The sequence below is a fragment of the Lactuca sativa genome, chromosome 6, assembly GCF_002870075.4.
Source record: "Lactuca sativa cultivar Salinas chromosome 6, Lsat_Salinas_v11, whole genome shotgun sequence".
NCBI classification, from domain to species: domain Eukaryota; kingdom Viridiplantae; phylum Streptophyta; class Magnoliopsida; order Asterales; family Asteraceae; genus Lactuca; species Lactuca sativa.
Genome location: NC_056628.2, coordinates 28,235,879 through 28,253,921, shown reverse-complemented (window position 1 = coordinate 28,253,921; position 18,043 = coordinate 28,235,879).

The window sequence follows — 18,043 nt, the reverse complement described above, 5'->3', positions numbered from 1 at the left end:
GAGTTCGCGAAGCATTCCCGTGAGCATCACAACCCAAGACACGATGGAGTAAATGGTAGTGGAGGTGCACATTTTGAAGAGATGGCTACTATGTTGGCAATGCTCAATAATATGGACAGGATGTTGACCAAAATGGACCAATCAATTCATGCAATTAGAGTTGGTTGTGAGAAATGCAATGGTCTACACTTGACTAGAGATTTCCATTTGGATGAATATGGAAACAAGAAGGCTCAAGTATGCTACTCAACAGGCACTAAATCCATAGTTACCAAGGCTTATTTCGTTTATTGACAGTATCATTTCCGAGACTCCTCTCGCAATACAGGTCAATGGGTTTTATCTCGTTTATCGACGGTATCATTTCCGAGAATCCACTCGCAATACATGTCGATGGGTTTTTAGAGTACACCTGGTGAATACACAGTTCAAAACACCTACAAGTTGCGAGCCTGCTAGTGTCCACTAGACTGTCTAGAATAGTCTGTGGTTGTCATCTATACTCTACTGGATGACGGGGCCATCACTTGGGTAAAAGGATTCTCTCATGGTTCACCTGTCACCCTTACCTCATGGTCTATATTACCTCTTCATCATTTTATTTTTGTCACACAGAAACTATTTCATCTACCCATGTTTTATCCCAACACATTTGTAGATATAAGATAATTATACAGTTTAAATCATTTAAAACATGTATAAAATCATTCATCCAGCATAGACAACAAGTATTCAGATAATATGCACACATAGCACGTAATTTATGTAAAATACTTCATATCTATGTGTAAGATGAAAGGGACCATGCACTCACTTGAAAGATGGTGACTTAGCACTCGGACAGCGCTTCGATACTCTCAAAACAATTTCCTTTGATAAAACCGAGTACCAATACCACTAGGGTTTAGTCTAACGATAACCGCGACAAATTAATAGCCTGACTATTATTACTATTATATAAGCGTTAAATAACACTCAATATAACTCATAATAATAGCCCAAATAATTATTTTAAGGACCTAATAACATTACAATAATTATTTGAAATCTATATTAAAAGTTGCGTAAGCATATCTCACTTACAGCGGATTTTAAAGAAAATCGGGCTTTGCTCGGAGCAGCGTTTTTGAAACTGAAAGACCCTTTTTCTAGGGACTCCGGGAGCCTTGGGGCTTCCTTAGGGTGCTAGGGGTTTCATCTAGGGTTTAGGGGGGGGGGGGGTTGGGGTTGTAGAGAGAGAAAGAAGTTAGAGAGAGAATGAAGAAATGAGTGAGAAATCCAGAACATCTCGCATGGCTTTTATAGGCACCTGACTTCGGACTACGTTGGGCGTAGTCTTCAATTACGCTGGGCGTAACTCCGGATAGGGTTGCCAGCTCGCACCAGCTGGCTCGCACTTCAGACTCGGATGGATAAGGGCGAGGGTACACGGGGCGTAAAGCGAAGGCTACGTGGCATGATCATAAGCGAGGTCTGATCAGCGATGGAGGGTCCAGATGTTGCCACGTCATTTCAGTTTCGCAATTTTCCTTCTCGACTTATAAAAATCATAACTTTGGCATACGAGCTCTGTTTTCGACATTCTTTATATCCACGTGAAGGTGTGAATGTACTCTATAACTTTCGTTTAGACTCCGTCGGCTAATTTTGATTCGATTTTAAATTTTATATTATTAATAGACAGGGACAAGATTGGTCCGTTAAATCCTCATAACTTCTTCATCCGACGTCCGTTTTCATCTGTCTTTTTTTCTTCACGCTACAATTAACGAGATCTTCGATTCTCGTTTAGGCCGTGTCGGCTAAAAACCGCTCGATCTATTATTCGAATTTCGGGTTGTACACTGCTAATCCGAAACTTCGAAAAATCATAACTTCCTCATATGAAGTCAGATTTGGGCGTTCTTTTTATGGACACTCTTGGTTTAACGTATTCTATGACTTTCGTTTAGATCGCTAAGGCTAAATCTCGCTCTATCATAAACTCACTATTTATGCCTCCTAGTATCGTGTCGGTTCCGTCGCGAAACTTCGACGGATCATAACTTCTTCGTTATAACTCGGATTTCGACGCTCTTTATATGTACGGAAACCTTGTAACATATACTACAACTTGGTTGAGATTATTTATTCTTAATAATCTTTTGTCGAAAAGTTGTTTTCGACCCCTATTGCCTCTAAATTGACTAGTCCGGATCTACGGGCGTTACATAAGACAATAGTGAAAGTTCCCAGTTGAAAGAAGAAAGAGAATATTCAAGATGCATATTCCTTTCACACATTTGGAGTTAAAGATCCAAGTTCCTATCTAGAAGAAGCCCATATTCAAGATGCATATTCCTTTCACACATTTAGAGTACGATTATGCCACTGCTATCCCAGGGGAGTTTGTTCCTTTTTCTCCTCTTTTGTTGCTTTTAATTTATATTATGCATACATTGCGGGCATTGTATGTAATAAGTGTGGGGTAGGGGGTTGAAAAAGTAAATTGCTAGAAAAAATTTATAAATTTAAAAATTTAGTAATAAATTTTAAAAGGTTTGAAAGAATAATCTAATAATTAATCTATTAATAATAGTTTGAAGTTAAGTTGCTAGTATTGTATGGGATGATCCGATGAGAGCTCAAATGTTTAGTTGAGTCAATATACGTTATAATGCATTTGTGACCTCCTTTATTCTAGTGAAATCATGGGACAAAAACACAACCTGGCTTAGTTTGAGGAATGCAATATGTTTAGCAGGCTGTACCTGAAATGTATCCAAGAAAGCTTATGAAGTCATTGCACATAGGCTAATACCTTAAGGAAAGCATACGAAGTCTGGAAGATAAGTATGCGCGAAGTAATAATCCTTGTCCGATTAGGATTACTCCTAATTCACGACGTGAAGCTCAAATTTTGCGAAACTCTATATACTCTTGATCATTACGACTTGAGGGACTTTTGGCTGATTGAAGAAGTTCCTGGAGACGATTTTCAGAAGAGGAGAAGGTTTGGAATAAGATTTCAACACCAAAGGAGAAGTGAAGCTCATAATTTGACTTTAGATTTGGTACTTTTCAACATGCTTATGAATATGATTTGTGTTAACTTGTTCGCTAGGATGTCCAACTAAATCTAGCTACTTCTGTTAGCTAGATGAAGCTGGAACTCATGGATTTAATATTTTAGATTTGATGTACTTGTTGGTTATGACGTGTGTTGATTGATTTTACCTAGCATGTTTGATTTAGTATTTGATTGATTTGATTTCTTATTTTGTGTAGTTGATGATTATTAATCTGCATGAATTAGAATACCTGGGAATTTAGTGAACATTAAATTATTAGAGCTAGGATCACCAGTCTTAGTTAAGCAGTTAAGTATTAAATTAGGTTGTGCTAAAGAACTCATATTATGACCGTAATTGTGTTTTTATAATCAATCTTACATAGCTCCAATTCATAACATAATTTATTCTATGTTTACTTAAGTGTGAACATACTTTGATTTACATAAATTAATTAATATTAGTAGATTTAAGACTAAATTGCTAATACTATCTTACTTGGTAACCAACAGTACTTGTCATAGCTAATTTATAAGCCATTAAGGGAAAGTGGATTCGAACTAACAAAAGTGTTTTGTATATTGATTGAATTTGTGTTAAAGAATTAAGTTCATCTAAACTTGAAAAATTAGATAAATCCCATTTCTTTGTTAGTAATCAGGTTAATTTAGTAGTAGATAGATTAATTAGTCAAAACCGTTCCCTATGATCGACACCCGACTTATCCGACTATTCTATAATTTGACTACGTACACTGCCTAGGTGTAATTTAGTTATTTAAGTTAGTTAGGTTATAAATATAAAATTAGGTGTAGCTATTTGCACGCATCAGTATTCCATCCCGAGGATGACTGGACTCATAGTATGTTGGCATTCCAACCCGATGGTTGACGGTCAAGGGTATTCCAACCCGATGGTTGATTGGACCCATAGAATGTTTTTTGTTATTGTATGTGTATTTTTGTGTATGGGTATTTTAGGGGTAACTCACTAAGCCTTCAAGCTTACATTTATCGATTATTGTTTCAGGTACTTTGGATGACCGCGGGAAGGAAAATACGTGACCGTACACTTCCTCGATTTGTGATTGTGATTTCTGGGAAACTCTTATATGAAACTATTTTGAAAAAAATTGTAATAAATAATGGTTTTTGGATGTTTGAAAAAAGTTTTAAATTTTTATGAATTTTATGGATGTTACAATACAAGAAGGAGTAGCACCAACGCTTACTCATAAAACTTAATCTATATCAAAATGTGAGTAGTATAAGCCCTACTCACGGCGTGTGGTCTCCTGTGGCTCCCGGAATGTAGCCATGAAAGCTTGCATCTCCTCCACTCGGCATACGGCCTCGATCACCCTCCTCTAAACGGCAGTGTGTATATCTCTGTACTCCCTCGTCTCAACTCGAGCGGTCGTGAGATCCTCCTGAAGATCATCAATGATCTCGCAGGTACGGTCAGAACCAGGTGGCAGTGACCTCGTCGGTGGCACCTATATCCAAGATCTGGTAGAGGATGCCTTCGCCTACTTCTCAAGGTGCATGATCTGATGGACCATGACAGGGAGAGCCATGTCTGATGGACCTCCGTGGATGAGGTTGTGGAAGCCTCGCTCCATGCCATAAGGAGGGTGTTGGCCCTGCTGGCGGCTCCACTTCTGTAAGTCCTCCGCCCATCGGGGTGTGGGACCCTGGAAACCCTGTCTGTACGCAGGAACGCAAATGGCATAGGGCGGGTTAATGACTTCGAACTCCGCATCGGAGTCCTCCTCCTCGTCTGTGTCTTCATCCTCCTGCTCGTCATCCTCCATTTTCTCTTCAGGATCCACCTCCATCTGTACCTCAGGATCCTCCTCTATCCAACCTCTGTTCCCATATTTGGGGAAATAGGGGTCCCCTGACAAAAGAAATCTTGCCATTACGTATGTGCAAGAACATAAGTATAAGTGACGAAGAAAAGAGTCTAGGTTTATGGTTCTATAGTATCATAAAATACTCCTATAGTATTTCAAACTTTATGTTTGGTTCTTAAAGTTTCTTTGTATGGGGGGTTGGTAAGTTTTAGATTTGTTGTCCAGCACAACCATTCCCAAACACATGTTAGTCATATCTCGCATAAATAAAGTTGATCAGGCCATATTTATCCCAGATATGATTACATAACTATCTAGGCTCAATCGTAACGTCCAACTTATCTTAATACTTTTATATGGTTCTTGTTATGACATTGTTCTAGTATGTATGTATGTACTTATACTTTAATAAAAAAAATATCATTATATTTTAAAAGTATACTTTTTAGTCAAAGTGTTTTAGCCCCATTGTATTTATAGTTGTATATCTTACATGGTTTGATATACTTAATTCACTATAAACATTGCTCTGATACCAATCTGCCACACCCCAAACCAGAATGGCAGAAACGTCTGAAGGTGGATGAATTCATGTACATTATCATAACATAATGAATAATAGTGATCAAAGCCATACAACCATCATTATTATAAATAAGAAGATTACATTGTATCCAAAACATTGTTTGATTCAGTAGCGAATGCATATGACAAAACTAATCAACGTGACATTGGGACGCCCTATCCTTAAAACCTTTTGATTACCTATTTACTGTTTTCTAGAGAATACAAGTAGTTTTGAAAAAGTATCAACAATTAAGTTGGTGAGTTCATAAGAGTTTTGTATAAGAAAAATCTGTAACTTTTCCTTGTAAAATGATAGAGTACGCTTTCAGAAAATCCAATATTTTCTTTAAAAACGAGCTATAAGTCTTAAACCCTAAGACAAAAAAAATGTAAGTAGTGTTGTATTGGAAAACAATATCGTGAAGTTTTATTGTTATATAAAACCATTTGAATGTATGTTAGCCCCGTAAACCATATGTATTGTTAATACCCCTTGTGAATTATTACAACCATGCTAAAATTAGTTGGCCTACTGCGACGTTCTTCAGGTGTCGGAATGTTAGACAATTGTCACCCCAGACATGTCAGTCTAATTGTAGCTAACAGTTTAGGTGCGGGGTTTTCAGTCCCGTATAGATCTATATACAATTTCACGTTCTCTTACCGGGATTTTAGTTATAATTCAGGACTTTAACATGTACTCAAGTAGGTACGGTGAAGACTATGTCTCACTAAATTGTATTAACAAGTTTACATATAGTGTATTGAAAACCCTTTTCATGTAGAAGTATTACCTTTCCTTAGTAGTTACATAGTGTGAAATAATTATACCTTTAAATAATTATACGTTTTGTCCAAAATGATAAAGTAGTGTTAATGACCCATTAAATATAACAATTATAATTTATTATAAATGTTTTGTTGTGACCATATATATATATATATATATATATATATATATATATATATATATATATATATATATATATATATATATATATATATATATAAGTTAACATGTTTAGATGTTTTTTAAAATATTATGCCATATAGCTTACGTCTAGCACAAATATGTGGACATTTAGCATGACATAGCCATTTTTCCGAGTTTTTTTTGCCCTTTTTAACGACATTAATCGGTAAATAGTGAAATATAACTTTGTAAAACTTATTTTTACCTTTTCGGTATATTTAAGTCAAGTTATCTTTGTATGTTTAAAACAGCATATTTTTTTCGAAACACACAAAAATGGTGCCATAAACTAGTTATGAACATTTTTGTTAGAAAACCCGCTTTTATATTTGAGTTTTCTTTTTGTAAAACTAAATCTTTGATATTTTTGACTAGTTTCAAAATATATGTCTCAAACAACATATTTTGGATTATATCCCACAAAAATGGTGTAATAACTAGGTTATAACCATTTTTGCTAAAATAGCCATATTTTGTTCATAAATATCCTAGTATTTATAGCTTTGTGGATATAACTTTTTCTTAATAACATATAGCATGATTATATTTGTTTTTCTTTGTTTTGTATCTCAAACTAACATACCACATATAAATGTTCTAGTAACTAGTAATAACCATATTTCATGCAAACAATACTTTATATACAACATAGAGATAAAGCATGCAAAAGAACTTGTGTTTTTATACCATTTTCTTGTATCCCCCCCCCCTTAAAACATGAAAATCTTAAAAATATGGGGTATGAACTCACCTTGAGTGTGTTTGTGGTTGGATAAAGACATGAGATGAAGGTTTTCAAGCTTATAACACTTGAAGAATCTTGAAGAACACTTGAAGATTTGAAAACCTTATGGATACTAACACATGATAATGTGTGTTAATGGTTTGAAACTAGGTTATAAATGTGTAGAAACACTAGATTGTGAAGAAAGTACTTACCAAAAACTTAAGAACCAACTTGGAAGGATTAATCTAGGGAGGATTGAAGATTTTTCTTCAGAGAGTGAGATGAAGATGAAGATGACGATGTTGGTTAGGGCCTCTCGGCCACAATTAAAAGCAGAAGGGGAGGGTGGGCGGGGGGGGGGGGGAGGGGGTGGGGTGGGGTGGCACGCATGGTTATTTGTTGGTTAATGGCTTGGTTATATGTTGGGTAATATATTTGTTGGGAAAAGATGGAGCAATCTTGTCCATTTATGGGTTTAATAACCCAACAAAATCAACTATTGTATTTTTTTTATAAAAAAGTTGGCCTTTTTTTTTATAAAAAGAGATGATTATATGTATAGATTAAAAAAGAGTTCCCTATGAACAGTACCTGACCAGGTTACTGTTCATGGGGTTAATTGCGCTCCACTGCTATATCTCGTTTTCCACCGCTTCTTTTTTTATTCTAGATCCCTCCATCGCCTAAACCTCCTACCTACGTGTTTCGATTTCATCTGCAACCTCACCAAAGAACCTGATTAACAAGATAGACAAAATCAAACTTCAAAAAGCATACCTGAATTGCAAGCAGGAGGTGGTCGAACGACGGTGGTGTCATGGTTGGGGTCTGATGATGTTCCTACTGTGTGGTGTGCGACACGTACGTGAGAGAGAAGGGAAATGGGAAAATCGTAGGTAGGCTTTAAAGGTAGATCCACACGGAGGTGTTCTGGTGTTTGAGGGGTACGAGGAAGAAAAAGGAAATGGGAGAATAGAAGTGAGGGTGGAAGGTGGTGCTATGGTCGAATGGTAGTTGTTGCGATGGGTATCGCCAACAGACGGAAGCTGCACCAGCAAGGGTAAGTTTAGGGAGGGGATAATTTGGAGTCATGGTTATTTGTTGTGATTTTCTATCCACCCCAATCGATAGAAACTTGGTGGCCACCACGTCGCTGCTCAGCCTCCTTCCCAACGTTCGTTGATGAAGTTAAGCAATTCTTCGAATTACTTCCTTCTTTTTTACTCACCAATCAAGGTAATTGAATGGTTGTTGTTTAGACCTCCACCCCCAATCCAAAACACATTCTCCGCTGACGCAATCTGTAAGCCAAAGATCCACTTTAATTTTTGCAACTTATTATACTTACTTTCAATTCAATTGATATAACCATATTTACAACAATAGAAATCGCTACCATATTGAGTTTATAGGCAAAATCAGGATCAATTTCATACTGTCATACATACATGATGAAAATTGAAATAAAGAAGTCATACTTACTTGATAATGTCATGTTTGATGAGGATGATGCATAAGATGATTCCTTCCCTTTACATAATGGTGCCTTGCTGATTTTCTGATGGATAGATAAAATTGAAGATCATGGTGTTTTATAAGGAGTATAAGTATAACTGAAAGACTCTTCAATTCCTCTAGATCGTTCATATCTTCATCACTTGCACCTTATGGAAAAGAGATTGGAACCACACAATTATAGCCCCTTAAATTATGGACAGTTGTCATATCCATCATACTACAAACATTGAAGCCCAGGGACCTGATATGCCATTATGGCAAGCATTATGGTATAGAATATAAATATACCTAACATGTACTAAGTCTTACAAAATAGTCCTAAGGGCGTAATAATGTGTTATTTTCCAATATTCTCCCACTTCGCCGAGTGACTATTTGTATACATGTTTCATTATTTGGCCAAGATAAGTTCATCATGTTTCATATTATTACGAAAAGGAGAAAAGTACAGCCTTGCGCATCCATTTTAGATACGGGACCCCCGCTGATCATACTATGGTACTTCGTATGAAACTTACGATTAATTTAAGCCAAATGACTTTAGATTTAAGTGGTCATGCATTATATTTGTCTATATATAAAGTAATTGTGCACAAGTTATTAATATAGGCAAATTGCATAGTATGGAGGAATAATAATCAAGTACTTGAATAAATAAAATTAAAATCAAAAGTTCCATTAAAGCACTAAGCTAGAATAACATCATAATATGTGTATCTTTAAACCCATATTGAGGACATGTTCACATAATTAGGTGGTAGACCTTTTTTATTGGATTTGCTAGCATATTATTAGTGTCAATGTGTTCGATACGAATATTATTTCCCCACTTGCTCTTAAACGAACAAATATTTTGTATCGAGGTAAAGCCTCATTCCACTATAATTATTGCTAATAGGAAACTTATAGAGGCAAAATTATAGCAATAAGTTTTCTTTTAATGGACTGTAAAGGGAGTTTATGATCATGAGTCATGTGATTTAATTCCTCAATGTTTATGTATGACTCTCCCATGATATTGGCCGACTAATAACATACCGATGTATCCTACTAATGGTTACTTATCTTTTCATTTTGTAAAGACATAGCCAAGAAACATCTAACTTATATGTTATTACTTATTTCACTAAATAAGTTTGTCATTATTAGTCTCATTAAAGTATTATAAAACTTTATTGGCAGCTTCCTAATGATTTAGACCATGATTTAATGATAACGGATAAGCATGCCACCGAAAATGTGTACCTTAACTGTGGAAGGAACTGAAGGGAAATATTGTTTCATTGTATATAGACAGATACACACTCAATATATGTATTTAGGGACAAGTCTAAAGCCCTTTGGATTCCTCGATGTATTTATATGCATATTGCATATTAGGCTTCACCGAGATCCTTCATATCAAGGTGATGTGACAATAATTGTTTCAATTTGTTCAACATATCATTGTTATTGCACAACAAGATAATGGCATATCCATATAGTGTGAGTATGATAAAGTTCCTCCCACTAATGTTGAAGTATATTGACTGATCTACATGGTTCTTAATGAAGTCATTATTGTTCATCACTTTGTCGAAAATTAGATACCATCGACATGAGGCTTGATTCAACATGTATATTGATTCCTTGAGTTCACACATCAGATGTTCTTAACCCTTATAAATGTAATTGTTTGTGTGGGATATCTAGACATCATTGTGTAACTCTTAGTTAATAAAATTGTTTGACATCTATTTGATGTATCTTTAAATCCAAATGAAATACTAAATCCATTATGATCCTAAGGAAGTCAATTCGAGAAACGTGTGAGAATGTTTCTTGGTAATAAATACCCTATTTTGTGAATACCTTTTAGTGGCCAAACGAACTTAATGACATTCAATGTTCATCATTGGGGTCCAATTTGGTCTTAAAGAACGACACAAATCTTATAGGTTTGAAAACCCTTTGGTAATTTGGCATGTTCCCAAAGATCATTCTTGTACATTAAATTAAGGTAATCAATCAAAGATTTATTACGCTTAGTTAATTGATCACAAGTTATGGCATCACTTTCCGTGACAGGGTTATTTCCTTCCCTTTGCCAATATCGGTCTCATGTAATCGTCAAAATTTATGGGCTGCTTACATCATAAATGAAGTCGTATATGCTATTTCATGGGTTTTAATGCCAACATCTTGAGTGATATATTTTATGGTGTTTCATTTGCCCATGCATTTGAAAAGGCTTTTCATGAGGCAAAACTAGAATCTCATAATGAATTGCTAATAGTAATGGGCACCTAAATTATAATTGAAGATTCTTGAAGGTCAAAATCCCTCAATAAACCACTCCCACTGATTTTGGCGTTCATAAGAAATCCTACATGCTCCATTTCTAGAATTAAGGTACTATCTGACGGAACAAAAAGTCGGTAACCTTTAACGCCGTTAGGATGCCTAACGAAGAAACAACTTACAGTTTTCATGTTGAGTTTATGTGATTCAGGATTGTAGATTTTTGTTTCGGCCGTACATCCATACCCTTAAATACCTAAAGCTTGTATTCTTCATGTAAAAAACTCAAAAGGAATTTTATGAACAAACTTTAAATGAACTTTGTTTAAGATGTGGATTGTCGTTTTTAATGCCTAGGTCCAAAATTAGGGCAACGTGGTGTTCGCAAGCATATTTTCCACCATGTCCATTATGTTTCTAATCCTCTTCACTACAACATTCTTTAATGAGGAGTACACGACATGGGGTATTGGTTAATTAGCCCATGATCTTTGCAAAATTCAAAGAAGGATCAGGGTCGTTTCCAAGTTTTGTATGCCCACCATAATATATGACACTTATATCTAATGTTTATAATTTCTGGACAAGTTGATTTTCAACTTTCACGTCAAGCGTTTTAAGCATTTTAAGAGGTTTAGATTTTTAAATCAATTACCCTTGGGGGTACAAACATTATCAATATATATTCTATGTAGTTATCATATCCCGAACATTAAAAAACATGGCACAATATCTTAAGTTGGGGGTACAATAACATAGAACATGTTTACAAATAATTTTTTTTATATACATAAAATAATTTTTTGGGGATGTTGTAGTTCCCCCAACGCACCGTCTAGCTCCGCTAGTGATTGGAACCACACAATTATAGCCCCTTAAATTATGGACAGTTGTCATATCCGTCATACTATAAACATTAAAGCCCAAGACCTGATATGTCATTATGGCAAACATTATGGTATAGAATATAAATATACCTAACATGTACTAAGTCTTAAAAAAAATAGTAATGTGTTATTTTCCAACATACCGCACTCCAAACACAAACTGTATGCAGCAAAGCAAGAAGACATTAACTTTGTCCTTCTTTTATATTTCCAATTTCCAATGCATATAACCATATTTCCAAACAAAACACAAACCTATTTCAATTTCCAAGCGTAATTGATTTACCTGTTGTACGATTTCTTCCATTTCTTTGATTAAATCTTTCTCCTGCTCACAATCACAATGATAAATGTAGATTAGATCATTAGACTGATGTTGTGCTTACGTTGGTTCTTACTTGGTATGATTGGCATTAAACATACACAAACAGAAGAAGGAGAAGAGGTGTATCATGTAAGAGGCATGGATTGTTGAAGACGGTGCAATCGGCGACAGATGTGGCCCTGATGGCTAGGTGGCCGGAAGTGGTGATGGTTGACCTGGAGATGGGCCCAAATGGAAACACACACGTTGTAACAACCCGAAACTCTTTCCGTTTCCGTCACGCGTTTTGCATTAATAAAATTTCGAATTCGTTAACTTTTCCGTGAAACACTTTGGTTTAATAAAAATAATCTAGTTATATTTAATTAAAATATTTGCAAGTCGGAACCAAAAATCGCGTGGAAACCCGAATATCTTGAAAAATCAACATTTTTGGTCTAAATGGGATTACGACTGTAAACGTGTTTACGGCCGTAAACTCGTTTACAACCGTAAACTAGTTTGCGACTGTAAACCTGTTTACGGTCGAGCACGAATGGACCCCACTTTCACCCTATAAATACGATGTCTCCGACTTCATTGGGATGTTTTCTGGCCGCACTCTCTTCTCCTCTCTCTAAGAACCTTAACCGTAAACACTCAAAACGCCTTCAAACTTCGGAAATCATCGAGAAACCACGTTTGGAGTCACTTTGGAACGTCTGGAATCACTCCTCGCATTGAAGTAAGCATCCAAACCTCGTTTTCCGAGTTTACGGTTCGGGCTTCAAAGACCGTAAACTCCGTTCTTGAGTTCACGGCCGTAAACTCGGCCATCTGCAAAAACTGTAAACTCGTGTTTTGAAACCGTAAACTCGTGTTTTGAAACCGTAAACTCGTGTTCTAAGGCAGTAAACTCATTCCTTCGATTCAAGCAAGTCTCGGTAACATTCCTCACCCAAATGCAAGTGTTTTCCGACACTTTATTTATCGAAATCACTAATTTAGATACATATACGTATTTATTTGATAATAGGAGTTCGGTAAGTGTCGCGTGCAAAAACTCGGGAACCTTCTTTTCAGTCAACCACTCCACACAACAACAGTGAGTTCATACCCCTACATTTTTCCGCATTATTAAGGTTTTCAGGGGGGGGGGGGGGGGGGGGGAATACAAGCTAAACATAAATGTTTTCTTATAAGCTAAACATAAATGTTTTCAGGAATATACATAAAACTTATGCAAATTTCATACTTTATATCCCTTTTGTACTATGCTGAGCATAAGGGACGTTTTCACTAAAATTGCATAGTTTTTTTACGGATACGCTATTCACTACGTTATACATGCAAACTATAATCGGTATAGTTTGGGATTTCTCTAAAAAACTTATCAAGCATAGAAACTTCTCTACTAAACATATGCACTGGAACAGAAACCGTTTACAGTTTATATCACCGTTTTATCATGATTTTCATAATTGTAACTTATCACTATACGCGGTATACATTCAGATTTTCACTACGGTAGAACGCTACTGCATTACATGTAAACTAGATTGTACGATACTGTGAGGCGCTACTTCACTACTGTACCCTTAGGTGTACAGGGATAAATCCTACCACTGTATAACCAGAGTCTCCTGGAGGGAGAGCGTGAGGTTTGTGAATAGATCTATTCGGGACTGACAATCCCACATCTGAACTGCTAGCTACAGTTAGGCGGGCACGCCTGAGATGTACAAATGTCATTTAACATCAACGCCTGAAGAACGTTGGAAAGGTCACTAGTCATATCAAGCATGGTTATACGACTCACATTATGTATAAATCACCGATAGTTTACCAACCTGGTTTTCTTCAGTAGTTTTATTTATACCAAATAGAACTAAACACATTATGCATACTGGCTGAGCCAGGGTTTTCAAAACCGAATCATTTATGCTACGGTTTTATATTTAAATACGTATACTTCATGATTAGTTTTAGCTAGTCACATGAAGTAGTATTTTGCATATCTATACGATTTTCAGAAATGAACATTCATGGTTGTATACGAAATCGATCACACTACGTTTTTCACTAAAGAAAATATCAGATTTTCTTGAAACCACAAAATCATTTCGCCTCGCTCATCAATAAGTTTTCATTACAAATTACTGCTTATGAACTCACCAGCTTTATGCTGATATTTTTCAAACTGCTTGTATTCCCTGGAAATCAGTAGACAGGTACTTGCTGGATTTTCGAGGAACCGAATCATTTAGAGTTTTTAAGTTTTATCTTGCAAAACTATTGGATGTATTTTAAACTGAGTTTCAAACAGATGTAAACGTTTTTATTCAAATATTCACTGTAATGGTTGTGTTGCTATGATTGCTGTTATTCATTGGTTGTGATGCTATACATGACGTCCTCCGCCCCGGAATGTTTCCGCCAACGGTTTCGGAGTGTAACACGTGTTGATTCCATCGGTATATCCAAATTACATCGGTAGATTTTCTGTTGTGAAATTTTGAGAAAAATCCTCAAAAAAAAGGTCGAAAAGTAAAAACAGGAAGCAAGAATAAATGATGGCTAATGACACCTTCACAGAAAAATGGAGGTGCGTCCTTCTCTTTCTCAATGACACCTTCACAGAAAAATGGAGGTGCATCCTTTTCTTTCTCTCTATACTCTCTCTATCACCTTTGATATAATTAAAATCTGATGTGGGTTTTTGATTTCAGTGACAAAAGGATGTAAAAAGATGAAGGTTTGAGAATTATGGAGTGTTTAAGAGGCAGATTGCTTGCTGAAAGAGTAGCTTCCAAGGCTGTTAACAGATGGATCTGAATAAATTGACAAAAAGGTTTTCTTTTTTCACTCTTATTCTATGTTTCAATCTTTTTTTCACACTCAAATGTGTTTTTGTGTGCTTCAATAATGGGTTTGAGGTTAGATTTCTTTACATGCATTGTTTACTTTGATTTGATTTGAGTTTTGTGAATCCTAAATATTAAATATTGCAGGTGATTGAGCTCGAGAAGCACTTGCAAATGAAGATCAAATCAAGAAATAAAGCAGAAAAGATGCTAAAATTCTTGATGAAAAAACTTAATTCTCTGAACATATCATATGTTTCAGCAGATGAATCTTCAAGTTTATTTGAAAAGAGTGAGATTTCATCTGTTTGATTGTCTTCCAGATCTCAAAATCAGATGGACTTACAAAATACCCAATTTAGTAATAAGGGGTCTTTAGACGAGACTATTTCTAGAGATTCCAATGCAAACCTGATTCAATCCAATCAAAAATATGGTCACAAAGATGCTTTAAACAAGGATGAAAAGATGGGTATGTTTTTGGATTTTAAATTTGATTGGCAAGAGTAAATTTATATTACTGTCAGTTATTTAGATTTTATAGTATAATGTATAATCGTTAGTTTTTTTTTTTGTATGTTTTTGCCATTTTTCGGGTGGGTATATTTGTCTTTTTACAATTTCAATAATATTCATGATTGGATTTTTTTTGTGTTTTTAAATATTTTACTCAAGTAGAAAGGGTTTGTTTGGTGTTTGGATCTTTTATCAACCAAGAAATTCTGCGAATTTCCTTTTTTGCCCCTTCTTAAGCCAAATTAATGTCTCCGTAGAAACTTAAATTCATAGGTATTTGACTGTAGTATCCATGGCAGTTCCCAGCCCAATATCCCTCCTGGAAGCATTTTTACCCTTTGAAAATTACTATAACCTTTTTATGTCTATCAGGTAAATATGCTATATAATTGATGCATATATTTTCATTTGCTGTAATTGTCAGTCGGAAGCACAACAATTCACTACCCCTTTGAGCAATTCCTTTTTTTTCTCCATTATCAACTTTATTGATTTGGTTCTTTACTTTCTTATTTCCTTTTTCACTCATTTTATTCATTTTTTTTTCTTTTTTACAAGACGTAATGACTATGTATTGGCATAGAAATGGCTAACCATTCATATGGAAAGTCTTCATGACTGAATATATGGACATAAGACCAAAAAGAGAACAAGCGGTCATAAATTTATTTTATTAGTCTGTATTTTCTGTTATTAATTATCACCTAGAATACAAATTAAATTTCATGCGTCATGGGTTGAACCCCTTAACTCAAAAGGAGTTTATTATGATTTAGTCCCATGAAAATACTAAAAAATGCTTACTTTAATTTTTTTGTTCTAATAGTGCATAATTATTTTTGGCTTTCATTAATTTTTCTGATGAAAAACGGTAAGACTGTTGGGATTGAGGATTGTAGGCATCCAATTCGATCCATGTCGTATGCACTTCTGTGATTGTTAGAAACGAAGTACAACATGAAAGAAAGATGAACAGGCGAGAGATACTTTCTTGAAACTCTTTCTGAATTGTTTCAAAGGAAATATTTTGTGAATACCGTGGACAAGAAAACTCCTTCTTAACTCTAAATCATTTCACCCATGCAATGCATGGGTCACTTCTCTAGTATTTTATAAAAAGTGTTGTAAAATAATGTATAATTACTAAATTTTAAATCATAAAAATTCAAATTATTATAAAAACCTGAATATCATCAAAGATATTAGCACATTGTGTTATGAATATTATTTTCGCCAAAATAATATATACTTGAATTACCGAATTTCGCGTTGTTAATCTTAAATAGGATTTTAATTCAATAATTGATGAAAAGCGATGCACTCTGTATTAATATCTGTAAGTTGTACATTAGGAACATAGTATTTATCCTAAATTCTTAATACTAGTTGAGTTGACTTGCTTGACTTGTTCACTTTGTTTGATCCAGATTTGGCAGTTGTCACACAAGTCTTCCGCATCTCCTCATCTGCGGCATACTGGGGTACCAATAGAGCTCTCTCTCGAAAATTGGCGGTGATCTCCGCCACGGTCTCGATCATCTGTCGCATATCCAGAAACTCCCTCACTAACTGTTGCACCTTAACAACTGGTCCAAAATCTGCTCTGAATCGGGTCACAAAATCCGACCAAGTCATGGACTCAATGGCTGGGGCTCCCAGAGTATAGCCAACCTCCTCCCACCAACCCGAGCTTGCTCCGTCATACACCATGCAGTGAATCTAACCTTCGAATCCTCTGGGCAAAAGCTCGTCATATGGGCACACTCGATATCTGCTAGCCAACGCCTGGCAGTAATAGGGACCTTCACCCCAAAGAAATCTAGCACCCCACATCCCCTGAAATCCTTGAAGGAGAGAGTACGGCCCCCAGACTGGCTAGTGGCCAGGTTGGCCCTAAGAATCCGAAGGCGGTCCTCCCTTAGCTTGATGATACCCTCCTTGATCGACCCAAACATCACCGGGGTTGCATAGAGGATGCCTCTAGTAATCTCAGAAGCAATGAACTCTCGTAAACCCTCATCAATTGGTTCGGTGCCCGTCCCCGAACCAGATCCAGATCCCTAACCTCCTGCTCTACCGCGTGTCATCACCATACTGAAACATAACACATAGACAATCAGTACACACACAAAGAGGTTCAAACTCTTGATCTTCCTAGGTTCATCGTGGTCTTCCTGGTCTCAGATATAAATCATATGCTTCCAGTAGTATGGTCTCAATACTACCTTCCACACCTATTTATACCCTCCTCAAGGACTACCTCGACTCTTCCAAGTCACTCCTCCCCATCTAATTGTAATATCCCGTTTATTAAATAAATAAATAGATAAAATTAATAAATGAATAGTAGCCCTAAATTACGAATAATTTAGCAAGGCGTTGGTTTCGGGGGTTAAATGATATAATTTGGACTTTGGGGGTTAAGAGTGTAATTTCCGAACAAGTTTGTAAAGAATTTTGAAGGTTGAGTGTTGTTTGGTAAAGTATGGATTTAATTTGAAA